The 15,383-nt window shown below is 43.6% G+C and overlaps 1 protein-coding gene across 1 annotated transcript in view; it reads left to right on the plus strand.

Moving 5' to 3' along the window:
• Positions 1-5,898: 5,898 nt before the first annotated feature.
• The window catches only part of LOC147677796 (ATP-binding cassette sub-family C member 12-like), a 1,047,046-nt gene continuing 1,037,561 nt past the window's right edge, over positions 5,899-15,383 (plus strand). Inside the window, exon 1 of the mRNA XM_086945450.1 lies at positions 5,899-6,044. The gene's annotated coding sequence lies outside the window, so the exon portion shown is untranslated. The remainder of the gene's footprint in view (positions 6,045-15,383) is intronic.

Genomic DNA, 15,383 nt, shown 5'->3' on the forward strand with positions numbered 1-15,383 from the left:
TGGCGTTTGATTGGGTGGTTGAGGCCTTTTACATTCAGGGACACCACCTTAATGTCTGAGAGTAGTTGGCTATGTGTTCGGGTTGTCATGGCGGTTTTTTCCCTTCGCTATCTAGTGTGGTGAGTTCATTCAGTTTCCGCAGTGCTAGAGGTAGCAGTTGACCTAGTGCTGTACTGGTTCTGTCCCCATGGGAGATAGTAAGAGAGGAAAACAGGGTGAAGACAGAAAAGACAGTTCGAGCTGCATGTTATCTATTGTCTTTTTTGTGGCCTTGGGTAGCTCGTTTCCTTTGTTTATTTTCTTCAGGAGTGTATCCACTGTTGTTGCTTCGTTTTTTTGGTCTTGTTTCAGCTTTGAGGGACAGTCTGGCGGGTCCTTTCTGACCTTTTTGCTCTCACTTGCGTTTTTGTCATCGCGTCCCGCCATGCTCCTGAACCCCCTTCTGGCCATGTATGTGCACAGCCTGTCGTCCTTCTGATGTTTGGCCGGGTCGGTTTTTGTGTTCTTTGTTGTTGCTTCTCTGTGTGTAGGTTCGAGGTCAGCGCGAAATCTGCTCGGCCACCGGACCGTCCTTGTCCTCGTCTTGGCCCCCGCCAGCTCAGTGACCGTTCCGCGATGCCCTTCCTCACCAGCCTAGGACGCTCTGCCTGTCAGCTCCTCTCGATCTTGGGCGCAGCCCTCTTGGTGACGTATTTGTGTTGTGCCTGAGGCTACTCTAATGTGGTGCTCTTTGTTGCGTGTCGCGTGTCCGGCTACTCTTGCTTCTCCCTGATGAAACTGGGGTTATGCTTGGTAGGTTTTTAGTGCGTGGCACTGTACCTCCCCATGCGGTTGAGCTTGCTGCCACACCTCTGTCAGCTGTGGCCGTCCGCTGTATGCTATATGCTGATGCTGCCTCCTGCGCCGATGCCGCCCACACGTTTGTTATTAGGTTTGATTCCGTTCCGGCTCTGTGTGTCCTTATTCGCATAGACCTTTTGACTCGTTAGGTCATGTGCTTCCCTGTCATTTTTAGCTGCTGCCTTGTGTGGCTGTACTTGTGGACTTCCTTTGGGCCGTGCTGCGTTTGCCGCTGCGCTCTGCCTCCTGCTTCATTAGCCTCCGGTGGGCAGTCGCTTCTGTCTTCTACGTTGGGGCTCCCCAGTGCACTCCACCCCTGCTTCAGTGGGCCGCCATTTTGCGCCACGTGGTGATCTAAAATGGCCGCGCCCAGTGGCTGCTTCCAGTTTCGTTTGCGTGCGTATCACTTCCTCCAATGGTGCAATCTTCCGGTTTGCGCCGCTTGCCTGGAGGGTTCCTATGTTCTGGAATCGGCTATGGTACCAGTCTGTGTCGCTTCGCTCCTTCCGATACGGCCGCCTTTTATGCGTACCCCAGCAGATCTCTACTTTGTCTTAGCGCTCTGCTCCTTGCGCCTGGCACTGCATGGAAATGGCCGCGCCCGGTGCTTGGTTCCAGTTTCGTTTTTGGGGTTGTTCCTATCGTCTCGATTTGCTCTTATTTCCTGGTTTTGTACTCCCACTGGGCGGCCGTTTACACTGCGGGTCTTGCCCTCGGCTCCGGTGCTGACCGCTTGCTCCCTATGCGCTGGTTACCTCTAGCGGCTTACTGTTTCAGTGTATCTCCCCGGTCGCCTCGGAGCATCGCCATCTTGTGTTCTTCCTTTACTGCCCCAGTCGCGTTCTTCTCTAGGGAAATCTTTGCTCCGTTCGCTTTTTCCCCTTCTTTCCTGACACCTCCGTGTGCTCTGCCGCTTCAGACACCTCTTGTTATTCTTTGTTGTTCGTTTTGGGCTATATCACCGCTGCAATAGCCGTTCGTTGTCTCGGGGTGGCGGAGGATTCGGACTTAGGCGTCTGTCTGCCTTGCCATCCAAGCCACGCCCCCTGGTCTTCAATTTTTCTACTTAATTTAAACTGGTAGTTGCAGGTGGGGTCCCCAGGCACTCCTCTTTAAGACTGTCACTTTCTTTTCTCTAAAGACTTTGCTCCAGAAGAAAAGAGAGCAAAAGAGAGAAAAACACAAAAGGGAGAAAGACAGAAAAACAGAGATACTGGAAGAAAGCAGGGATGAAAAAGAACCTGCAAGAGTGAGATAACGAGGCAGGGCGTCTCTGGTGCTGATTAAGGAGGCGTGAGGTGGTATCAAGACTGCACAACATTAAACACAAAAGAGGGGAGAGGGTCAATCAGTGTACTCCACCACCCAACCCCCTAAACAATGATACAAGCACATATAGGGGTGGGGAGAAGAAAAATTACTAATACAAGACTGCACAGTCATTGCTATTAATTACCCCGGTCTTCAATAGGACCAACCTCAGCAGAGTTTCTGGCCCTGGCACTTATTCTTTTAAAAATTAAGACGTTTCCTCAAATAAAAACGGGCCAAAATCACAAGAGCAAGTCGCATGACTTTAGGCGGGGTCATGACTTTTGGGAATTGAGAGCTATTCAGATGAGTCAACGGGTAAACATTTGCTGCTGAAATATGCAGTCATCTGCATGTCACAAGTTGTATTTCTGGCCAACTCAGGCCACCATTATTCTGAGATCTAGAAATTGGATACAAATAAATTGAGAAATAGTATCATAGTTATTGACAGTGTCTACAATTTCCTGAACTCTGTTAAGCAGCAATGTAAAAAAAATCGAATATTATGACAATATCCCTTCGGTGACAGCATAAAAACCCAAGAAAATAGTAATAGCAAGCTCTTCTTAAAGGTTTCTCTAGCCCCAATATCAACCATCTAAAGGACTAGACCTCTGCTCTAATTAAACTTAATCTGAAATGTGTCATCCTTTGAAGTTGGACAATAGCCTGCTTTCAGCCGGGTCCAATGCATCTCAATAATTAATATTTTCAACCAATGAGGTTTTGACAGTGCTTCCTAAGAGTGGCTTATGGGAATGACAGGTCTTGCACCGAATGAAGGGTCAATGTGGGCTACCCCCACTAAATACTTCAGGGTGGGGAGACCCATTTAGGACTGCCACTGTCTCAGGTAACAGGCACATTAAGGATGTCCCTCTGGAGGACTGTATTAGTATTTTTGGCATTCATAGACTTAAAGATCCTTCAACTAAGCCACAAGGAAAAATAAAGAGGAACCATCAGAATAAAAAGAAAATGATTTTGAACAGTTACATACATGGCCAGAGACTTGCATTTTTATTTAACATGAAGACACACCTGATCCCTAGCGTGTCAGCATAAACTTTAGACAAGACAAGTCCTAAACAGAAAGAGACACTCTCTGCTAGTTCAAACTTTTTCTTTTTAAAGTTCATGCATTATCTCCAGAAAGTCCAAGTTACATGTTTGAAACGTAGTCATCTCGTGCTCAAAACAGATGCTTTGCCCATCATCATTCATACCCAAGTCTCCCTCCTACAACGTCTACCTTCTAGGATCCATCCTTGGCTCTATACTCTTCAATCTGTATCTTGAACTTCCGTTAGGGCTTCTCTGTGGAACAGCTATATTTGATTGCCAATATACTGTCAATAACCAGTAGTACATAAAAAAGGAACCTCACTGGATGACACTACACGGCTTTCCATGATCAAGTTCAAACGTAGCTTTCAGAAACGCTGCTGTAGCTCATCCCACCCCTTGCACCTTACAATCTTTGCTGCACTGTGAACCTCTCTGTCCAGTCTTGCCTACGCCCTTTACTATATGATAGCAAACTGGATATGACTGAATTCATTAAATCGCCAAGTCAGATCTATGACAAAAGACTGGACCGCCACACCAACATTAATACGATGGCTAAGAATGCTGAGTTCCATATCACACTCTGAGAGGAATAACATCATATTTGACTGCACAAGGTCTCAAAACAGTGCTTAGGGGTTAATGCTGTTGGTATATAGGGCTCTCACTGAGAGCCTTTCATGTGAATATCACATTCTAAATGTGATAATTCACTACTATGAGGTAGCAACGGTGGATTACAGATCACATGACTCACTGTTGTTACATCACAAAGGAATTTCAGGCTGCTCTGGCTAGGGTCTGTGAGCTAAGACATTTTTACAAATTTGGGACAGGGGGGAGTGGCCATGTTATGTATGGCTTCCCCATTACTCCCTTGTCCCTCTGTAGCAGTTTAAAGCAGGGATAAATTATTTTGGGTGGGGCGTACATAACATTTGTCGTTCAGAGTGACATCATAGACAACTCGAGCTTCGCTCTCCTCGTCTATTTTATGTCACTTAGAACCCCTCAGTGGTAGTAATCTTCGTTAGTAGAAGTAGCAATACCTGCGGTCTGGGTACTTCCGCATGTGGAATACCAAGGCAGATTCACTACATTACTTGGAATAGCACCTTCATTGGTATTTTCAATATGTATCCTGTCCCCTCAAGGCTCCTGTGGTATGATTTGTATCTGGCAATTGACTTAATGGCCATATTACCCCAGTCGTACTGCACTTCAACGCCAACCTCTCAAAATCAGTGGCATTTAGGCTTATTGCATCGAATAATATGCACCAATTCTCTATATTAAATATCATAGAGGTTGAACATATTTGAAGAACTCAGTTCACTCAGGAACGCTAAGAATCTCGTTCCAAAACTACATTTTTTAAGAGACGCTACAGTGCCCCACAATCTTTCTGAAGATGATACCCAAGAATATGGCACCCTGCCTTGGCCTTGAAATATTCTCTTTAACGCTCCCTAAAACATAAAAACTCCTCCTCCTCTGGACACATCTCTTTTCTGACCCCTTTAAATGTCCTATCACCTTGCAAGACCTCCTGAATGTTGTACTTTTCTGGAGCTGACGTCTCTATGTAATTCACTGCATTTAACCTTTTGATTTAAATCATTTTGTAATGTTATGCTTTAGTACTTTAGTGGCTAGATTTGCGAACAGCCAATTTGCGAACCGCTAGTTACGTTGTTTTGTGACTCGCAAATTGGAATTTACAACAGTGTCTAGCACTCCCAGGGATGGTGGCCTGCTGAGGTCTGCAGACAACCATGTCTGTGACTGCTTTATAAATAAAGCAGTTTTGGTTTAAGTGCAGCCCGTTTTCATTAAAGGAAAACAGGATGCATTTAAAAAAGAAAAAGAAAACGTTACTGTTTCATTTGATAAGATTAAGCAGTGCCCATGAGACCACTGCCTGCTCTTAAAACATATTTTCAATGCCAGTCACGAAAGAGAAAGGATCCCCTGACCGTTTGCGAGTGGCTTACCACCCATTTAAACTGGGTGGTAAACTGCGAGTGTTTTGCAGCCGCAATTGTGGCACCAAAACAATCTTACATTGAAGTGCGACTCACTTTTAGGAAGTGACGCCCTTGGCACACCCCTTCCTAATAGTGAGTCGCAAACTCTATTTTGCGAGTCGGTAATAGGTTACCTACTGGCAAAATAGGGTTTGGAAATAGGGCAGACCTATTTTGAGGTCACAAACGGGCTGATTTCCCGTCTGCGACCCCAAAAAAACGGTCGCACATCTGGCCCTAAGTTCTCTGTGTTCCTTCTATATTTATCAGTTAGATACTTTTTCACAAATTATTAAATGTGTTTTCTTCACATTTCATTTTGTAACAATAATTGGATGCCTTTAGTAATGTTTTTTCTTACGACCTTCAATAAAAGCACACATAAACTGAATAAATAAATGTAGACTCCCATACGTGCAGTTCAGCTTCAGAAACTCACTCGGGCCAGTGAAAGCAAAAAAATTAAAACTTGAAGGCTAGCTTTAGGATTCGTTCCGTTGTCCACTCCTGCAGCTGCTAACCTCGTGACATAAACTCTGTAGCCGTGCACAATGCATCTATTCAGACACCATTCAGTCTCACAGCCACCAGTTAGTTCAAGCAAACGGTCCGAACGAGGCGCCATAAGTAGGGAAAAGCCCTTGTGCACACTGTGTTGTGCAGTGCTGAGGTGGTCGATGCTTGGCTGTGTCCTGGACTGAATTTTAAAGTCCCAAAGGAAGCGCAAGGACATCTAAAGAGGGCTGTAGACGCAAGAAAGGGCGACCCGGCATCTTTCCCAGGCTCTGTTCAATGGTGAGTAGAGCGAGGAGGCAGGGGTTCATACAGTCACCTTGAGTGACCATCAGACAGCAGCCTTATTTGTATTTGCACTATGAACAGGACTGGCCAACTGGTGGTCTGTCTATTGCTGGGAGAGATCCCATGTTTGGGAAACCAATCTCAAGAAGATGGTCTCCAGAGCAGGCTCTTTGAGCATCTTAGGGAGATCGAAGGCCTTTTGTGGATGTGTGATGTCTGCAATATCTCGGGTTGTGCATGACAACCCCACGTAAGCGAGCATACAGGAGTGGATTTGATATGCAACAAGCAATCTCCGTGGATATGGTTAACGGTGACCACTGCCTCTGTGGTTGAATGTTTTCTTCCGTCATTTTTAATTTTAGTTTCTTTCTCTGATTTCTGAAATGTTACCCATGGGCATCATTGAGCTGAAAAGCTAGCCCTTCTGGTGCAAAAGTGTTGTGCATCTAGGTGAGCTGGCTTCACAGTCCATACGAGGGGAGCACAACCGTCCAAGTGTTTAAATTACTTCGGCTGCTCGCTTATTTTTACACCCCAAGATGAACCACCATAACGAATTTGCTATGTTATTGCAAACATATAGAGAAAGTGCTTGTTCCAATTTTTGTATTGGTTTTCGGTTAAGTTGTTGAATCATCTTGCGAAATCAAAGCACCAAAGCCACACAGTTATTTTAGCATGTGTGATCTCAGTCTGGTAATGTATGCTATGGCTGTTGATAGACTTTACTTCCCCCTCCCACCTCCCCATCCATGGCCCTTTACTGCCTTTCAATAGGTGGATGCATAAGAAGCAAGGCTGCCGTACTGTAGGTGATAGGTCAGGTTGTTCTCTCTAGCTAGACAGTCCTGCTGTCCCAATACTATGCAGTATCAGTGCCTTTCCAACAGGAGGAGCCATGGGTGACAGTCTTTTACGCCTTGAAGCCGTCTGTGGTTGACTAGTAGAATCTTAACGTGCTATTTATATATGTAATCTACTGCTATTTAGACCCTCATCATGAGTTTAACGATACTCTTGATTTGGACGCAAATAGGAGTTTGTGCCCTAATTTCGATTACAGCGCCAAGACACTTCCGGGTATTCGTGTGCTCTATAAATCCTGTTAACATTAACATTAACATTAACAAGATGTGAAGTCATGGCACACATTCTGTGTTTTGTCGCTTGGAAGTAGGGAAATCTGGTATTACCATTCTATCCCCATTCCAAGGTACACAACTCCGAATGGGGAGACACTGATGAATCGAATAAATATTGCACCTGGCAATATTGTTTTCACCATGTCCAGTATTGCCTCCCAATTAGCAAGGCTGTCTGAATGAGGATTATAGTGACAGTTCCAAGTGCTTCTGATGTTTTCCAGTCATGGTGGCAAATACTTCAATACATTTATAGAGTTTGAGGGCATTGGCACTCATTGTCTTTAGAGTCACTTTCATTATTGTTGTGTTCCGTGTTCACACTGTTACCACAATCAGCAATAAAACAAACCTGGGTATTTTTAGACTCAAACGAAATTTATTGTTCAGAACGTATGACGTTGAACTACAGGACGATAAGCACATACATCGCAGACGCTTCTTTCCATGGGATCCACTATTCCAGTCTACACATCGACTTCTATCTCGTTGTCTTTCTTACAGCATTTAACAATGGGGTAACCTAGATTTCTGCCTAAAGGAACCTTCCAGGACGGTTTGCCAAGGCACATCTCAGTTAGCCTTACCTAATCAATGAATCTCTTGTAACAACATACTTTAAGGGTGTCACAGGTCTTAGATCATCATTGCAAGTCAGGCATGAAAGAAACATGTTTTTGTTCATTAGAAGGTTTATCAAGGCCCTCATCACCTTTTTTTTTTATTGTGGACAGTTTCGTTTTACCAGGTTGTCTCGGCTTTCTGTCTGTCTCTCTCTCTCTCTCTCTTTCTCTCTCTCTCACTCACTATAAGCAAGGACGGACGATGTCTCTATTTTGCTGGACAGGATTTTTCAGGTCAAAGACAGTATGATTGCATACATAAATTATTGAGTGATTGTATAAAATACTGATATGTACAGATATTACACCTCAGGTCCTCATTATTGGCTACGTAACGTGTGTTCTTGTGCCTCTGTGTCTAGCATATATTGCAGTATATTACCTCTAAATGTACTTTGTTTTCTCTTGTAACCTGCACACTTGTCACTCTCTCCTCCTGTATTGCACTGTTTGCTACCTCATGTATTTTGTTTGCTCACGATTGTCACTTTTACCTCATGCAACTTATCGTCTGCTTTTGTAATTTGTTCATTTGTAATTTTCTGTTCCTTTTGTGAAGCGCTCTGACGCCTTCGGGTAAAGCCCGCGCTATATAAAAACGCATAAATAAAATAAATAAAATACATAAACAGTGGTGCAGGATTAACAGGGATTCTGAGTTGAATCATGAGAACCCCCTAAATCATAAAGAATTACCAAACGAACCGGTAATTCGGAGTTCAAATACAATTCCTTCTTCTGCCCCCGAAGGCTCCTGCCAGAGATTCTAGCTGCTTTGAAGAGCCAAGATCTCCAGGAGTTACGCCAGGGGTCTGCAATGAGGGCACTTCATAATTCCTGGTGAGGATGGAAAAACGATTTCCATCTCCACCGAATTAGGAGACATCAGTGTCAATGCAGCTCTTTGTATAAATTGCAGGCGGATTTTCTTGGCCTTATGTCAAAGTATCCAAGCAGTGTTATTATGTTGGTAAAGAAGATGTACAATTTATATATTTGTTAGGTTAGTGTGCCTAGTTGCTTGAAGACATTTTATGGCACTTCATCTTTTTTTACATGATCACAGTGATAGGGCGAACGTGGCTATACAAGAGGGAAACGCAGAGTACATTCACAATAGTAATTCCACTTACAAATCCCAGAGCAGCATCTTTTCATGGGGAGGTCCTGTGCATATATTGTAGAGTTTATATAGATTTTATGAGTGTTCATGGTCTCTGTGAGGGATGCTGGGACGTGTAGGGGTGAGGAATTGTTCAAGAGAGGCACAAATGATGGCCTCACAGTGTCAGAGCAATCTTTACTAGTTATATAAGCTCTTCAGTTTTCACTGAATGGTAAGTTGTGGTTGCAGAGTTTTTGCCTTGGAGCTGTTCTGGTTGAATGTCGGATCACGGGATGCTGAAGGGACATCATGTCTTCTCTGGCTACTAGAGGCCGTCTGGGGCGATGCCAGTTGAGCACCAATTGAGATGCCTGCATGCATTCCTGATTGACACCGACCTCATGTCTGAGGGCGTCGGTGCGGTGAGAACCTCACTCCCCAGGTTCAGGAACTTAAACCACCAATTGGGGCGTTTAACAGTGGCTCATTCTCTGTCTTCACGCCTGAGGGTCTGTTGTTGAATGGAGCTTTGTTCTTCAATTGCATGGGCTCACGACAGGGATGGGCATCAAGTCTGAGCGCATGATGGGGTCACATATCTTCTATTTGACTGCAGGAAGTTCAGGATCTTGGGCATGTTGCACAAGATAATCTGGACAGTTGCATAAGGCTGAGCAGCAGTTCAGCATAGCCATTCTCTGTCTAAATGCAAAATATCTCATGGCAGAAAGAGCACAACTCCATCCTAGAATGAGGTAGTACAGGGCAGGTTTAAGCAGTCAAGGCAGATAAAACTCCGTATTTAGCTGGCATAGCCCCATAGAGCTGGTTGTTAAACCTAGAAGAGTATTTATCATCATTCAAGGGGACTCAGCAAGAATTATGTCTCTGTGTAGAGTGGTTTTCAAGTTATAGGTGAACATTAAGGGGCAGATTTACAAACATGTCATTTAACACAGCGACACAGCTAAAGTTCCTGCGCTGAATTGTGTCAGAGGGACACAGCAGGAAAGCCCCATATATATTAGGAGATGGCACTGTGCTGACTTCTCCCTAGCACTAGTACACAATCAGGCTGCATTTCTCTCCAAACACACCTTTGCACCATAGTGCAAAGGGACTGTGTTGTGTCTTTGTGGTTTGCCACCGAGGTGATACACCCTTGCTGGCAAACTGTGTAAACAATCTAGATTTGATTTGGTAATTTATAAAGTACGAACAAATGCCCAAGGGCAATTATTTTGTTACTGTGGCCCTCCAAAATAATTGATGCACTGCCTTTCTTTAATAAGTTATACATGTATCAACATTCGAATAAGAGCCGTAATGGAAACATACAAGAGGTGAGATTTGAGTCATGCCCAATAAAAAGCGCACAATGGTGTGAACGGGTCCATGAAGAAGTGCAGGTGCAGTTCTAAACTATTCTATCAAAAAAAGAATAAGGGGGACCTGGGAGCCATTAATGGTCCAGTGTCCGTGCTCCCCTAATTACATCAAAGCAAAAAGAGGACACTGTTCCAAAGGCTAGAGGCAAAAAGTCACCCATATGCCCACAACAAAGAAAAAAGCAAAAAGAAGAAGAAGAAGAAAACCAAAAGGTTCTAGGTAGGGTGGGACCATCAGTCAAGGGAAAGAACATGTCTTGCCTCTTGTTGCCCTCACACATCCTTGTAGACTTTTTTCTCCCAGTCCAGTAGTCGCTGCTGGAGTTCTGCTTTTTTGTTGTTTAAACTGTATGAATACTGGAGCCTGGATGGGTGTATACATCCATTTGGCCCCCTTACTTCTTTTGATGGATACAGAATTACTTCCAGAAGGGAGAATGGACATCCCTGGCTTGTGCCTCTGGGTATGGAAAGTAGAGAAGACGACACAGTGCCCATTGAAACCTTTGCGAGAGGGCTTTTATACAGCTTTTGGATTTATACAATAAACCGACTTCCAAGTTTGAATGTTTACATTATCAACCAGAGTGGTTCCCAGGTGACAATGTTGAATGCCTTTTTGCCATCCAGCATGATCTTGCCGATCTGATCTTTCAATTTCCCAGCTTTGATGAATTGATGAATGCTGTCATTGCAGTATTGACATGTGCGACAGTATCTCTGCCTGGGATAAATCTGTGCTGCTTTTCCGAGACCAGGGTGTGCAGGAGGGGCATTATCACGTTGCCAAAACTTTAGTCAGTCAGTCAGTCAATAACTTTATTTTGGCCACTAGGACCATAAAAGTGCATCATTACAAAAACACAGTAGACATTAAAAAAATATAATGTGTGCATACTCGCAATCATATATCTACAGTCACGCAAATTATAAAAAGGCATCCTCCTCTTCTCTCAAAATCCATTAAAAAGCTACCATTGGGTTAATGACAGACTAAAATATTCACAATTAAAAACAATGAGTAAAATGGAAGGCTGAGGCAAGGTTCCCTATTTGCTGAACCCTGTTGTGACCTTTTACAGTTTCATTTTGCAAAACATCCCAGAATGTTACTTTAGGAAGCCCCGCCGCATGGACCACATAGTGTTTAAAAAGGGTGATACAGCGAATACGATTGGAGGGTGGGTATCGTATTTCAAGATGCACTAGGCCCCCAAGCAACGCCCAAAACCTAGATTTCTACATATTTGAATTAACCAGCGTTTGCGAGGCAGGTGGTATGCAGGGCAGAAAAATAATACATTGATTTCAGAATCTACCCTGTAATTGCACGCTGGACAATCTCCCATGTTCTCTGTGGCCCATTTGCTAGTGTGGCTCATTATTGGAAGGTTCCCGTGTCTAAATTTTATATACAATTTCCTGGCCAGTGGGGGATAGATCACATCCAGGAATTGTTCTTTACTGTATACATCCTTTACTTATAGGAACTCTACTGTCATCCGACTGCCAGTGGTGCTTTCCTGTGGGGACATTAAGTTGGATTGCCTATAGTGTTACACTAGATCCAGGCTGGAAATTGATGGACATGATATCTCAGGGTTTTTCCGGAGGTCCGTCCTGCCTAGCCTAGCAAAGAGGTCCCTTATGTGGCAAAGCCACAGTATTTTCTTAGTAGTTGGAATAGGCAGGATCTCCTTGAGCTTGGCTTTGTAGATGGACAACTCTGGAGTAACCCGCACCCGGCGCCAGAATGTAATAGGCCTAAGGGCAATTTCTTCGTCAATCGGCCTCATGCCCAAATCCATACGGAGAGGAACTTGGGGGGTGCTACAAGGAAGGCCCAGTAACTGCCTCATGAAGTTGTTCTCCACTTTCGTAAGGTTAGAGGAAGCGCAGTGTCCCCCCAGTTCCGCTCCATATAGAGTGCCCCCCCCCCTTGCTTGGGCTTTATATATTTCCACATCAGGGGCAGCTGGCTTGAATGTAGAAGTTCTGTGCAGTTTCATAACTGCCAAAACTTTAGCGAATACCTTGGCTTCTGCGTTTATCAAAGATATAGGCCAGAATGAGCCTCTTTCTTCCACTGCTTTTACTTTTTTAAGGAACAAAACCATGTTTGTCAGCCCCCAAGAAGCCGGAGCATCCCCTCCGCCCACCACACAAATAAATAAATCATTGAATTCAGGTATGAGGATGTCCCTGAATACCCTGGAGAACTCTAATGGTATTGTATCTTTCACAGCCGCTTTCCCTACTGGAAGAGCACATATGGCAGCTTCAATCTCAGCTAGAAGAACATAATCCTGAAGCGTAGATTCCTGTTGGAAGTTGAGCCGGGGCAAGAGGCTCTCATTGAGGTATTGATTGATAATAGGGTATTCGGGTCAGCCGGTTTACTATAAAGCTCCTGGTAGAAAGTCCTAAAATGTTCTAATATAGAGTAAGACTCCGTATACGCCACCCCATCGCTACCCCTAATACAGTTTATATTGCCTCTAGCCCATTTTTCAGAGATCTGGTGTCCGAGAAGGTGCACAACTTCATCCCCATATTCATATTGTAATTCTTTTATTCTTCTGATAACTGGTGGCTACCTTCTTGATCAGTCCTCGATTTACCCTTAGACGTCTTTCTATTAATCTAAGGTATATATCCTGCTAGTTTGAGTTTCTAGAAAGAATTGCCTGTGCAAGTCGTATCTCTAGCTCCAGACAGTCTTTCCGGCTTTGAGTTACTTTGTGATGGGTGGATCTGTTCTTATTTAAAACATACTGGATTGTTGCCCCGCTGATAAAAGCCTTCATGCAATCCCATACAACAGTTAGTGGGGCAGTCCCTTTATTATTTTGTAAGAATTCAAGCAGTGTGCCTCTAAGATGTGACTGATACTCCATGTTACCCAGGAGATGATGAGAAAATGAGAATTAGCGGAGATTTGCCCTGTTATTATTTGCTCTTTACACAGAACCATATATAAGACTTCTTTCACTTAATAACTGTATTCACCCATTTAAACTGGATAAAATGGAGCTGAAAGTAATTTAATACACTGATGATATTGCTGTATTTGTCACTAACCCACTGGCTACTTTGGTGGTCATAGTAAAGGAGGCATAACTATTTGGTTTGTTTTCGGCTTATAAGCTTAACCTAGCCAAAACACAGACAATTCTGAACATTCAATTGCTAAGTCCATCACCCGGGGTTACTAATACGGCGACATACTTAGATATCAGACTTAGCAGCATTTTTGAAGTGGCTATTTCATTTAACTACAAGCCTCTTTTGAAAGCTGTGACTGCTAAGCTACGGATTTATCATCGGCTGCCCCTCAGCACCCTAGGCCGATGTAATATCATTAAAATAAAAATACTTCCCAAATTCCTTTATTTATTTCATGCTATCCCTCTTCAGGTTCCGGACTACTTCTTGAAATGCTTAGATAGAGTGATAACAGCTTTATCTGGGGGTATAGATCAGCCAGGCGAGATTTTTTATTAAGCTCTCTTACAGACAGAGGTGCTTCAATGTACCAGATTTTAAAGCATACTGTCTGGCAGCGTTTGCCGGGCGAATACATAGTCTGTTGAAGGACAGTGAGCCTGGATTATCAATGCTTGGATATCATCTAGCATTAGGCCCTGATATCAGATATGCACTCCACAAAATGACAGATCCTAACTCCTTTAAGATGTCAGATTTAAGGTAGCACTAGACATAACTCAGGATTGGCAGGAGCCTTGTCTTAAGTATTCTTTGTCTGCATTCCATATGGCATATGGCAAAAGAAGGGGGTATATAATCTCGGACATTTGTTCGACGATCAGGGATTTCGGACTTTTGCGTCACTGCAGTAAGCCTATGGCCTACCACACTATTTTTTCCTTAAATATTTGCAGGTGAGTTATTATTTACTATATAGCTGTACAATGACTATTGATCAGGAAGTACCTGAAATACTCACCAGTTTATGTTTGTCTCTGGGCAAATTTACTATCAGTTTGTTTATTAAGAAAATCTCATATACTAAAAATGACAGTTTGCAGATAGTGGAGCCAGCTTCTCACAACTGAAGTCACAGCTGTAGAAATTCAGGAGGCTCTCACTGTGCTAGATCAGTCGGTAATAATTGTTAATTTTAGGTTGCAGCAATTTAGAACCATCCACATGCTTTATTACATGCCTACTCATATCTCAACATGGGTGCAGTCTCGAGTCAGATAAATCACACTGTCTTAAGTGTCATCTGTATGCAGCTGATCTATCCCATATGTTCGTTGATGTCCTTTCTTTAATACCTTCTGTGGAGGGATGATCCAACTATTAACAGCCCGTCAGGGGGGCGAACTCCAACTGACAAAAAACAGAAATCTTACTAGCGCATAAGAGGCGCCTAGATGGGCACCTCTGTCCATTAATAGCGATTGCAATTGTCAGTGCCCACCTTTGTATTGCTAGGACTTGGAATAACGCTCTCCTGACAAAAGTAACAGAATTGTGGGCAGTGCTGAGGCAAACATACGAATGTGAACAAGTAGTTTCTAAGACAAGAGGCCCTCGCTCAATTACAAAATTTGAAAAGATCTGGTGCAGATTACAGTGGGATTGATTAACACCAATTCTACTTTGGCTTGGTTTATTCCTTCTCCTTCTTTTGCCTCCCTCTCCCAGCTTGGGGGGACGGGATGGAAATATGATCATTTCTTCTCCTCTTTTTATCTAATCCTGATTGTTTTTCTGTTACTTGCTATGGTTGTGGAGATTGATGTTACTGACGTCCCCCTCCCAAAATATAATCGAAAATAAAAAATATATATAGAAAAAAAAAATGAATTACTTCTCGCTCCTTGTCAGGCCCCTCCACCTGAAAAGGAGGCTTCTCGAGAGGCCTAGTACAGAGAGAAATAATCTTGGCTCTTAAAGAACTGTGTTTGTCTATCTCCTCAGTTGATTCTGTAATGGAGGGGTCACACGGCCAATGTCAGGGGTAGCAAGGGGAAAGACAGGGGTCACAGTTGCAACTCCTAAATGACGTCCATGGTTCAAGGATTTTTGTATGGACAGGCGGG

Source organism: Lissotriton vulgaris, chromosome 12 (assembly GCF_964263255.1).
Source record: "Lissotriton vulgaris chromosome 12, aLisVul1.2, whole genome shotgun sequence".
NCBI lineage: Eukaryota > Metazoa > Chordata > Amphibia > Caudata > Salamandridae > Lissotriton > Lissotriton vulgaris.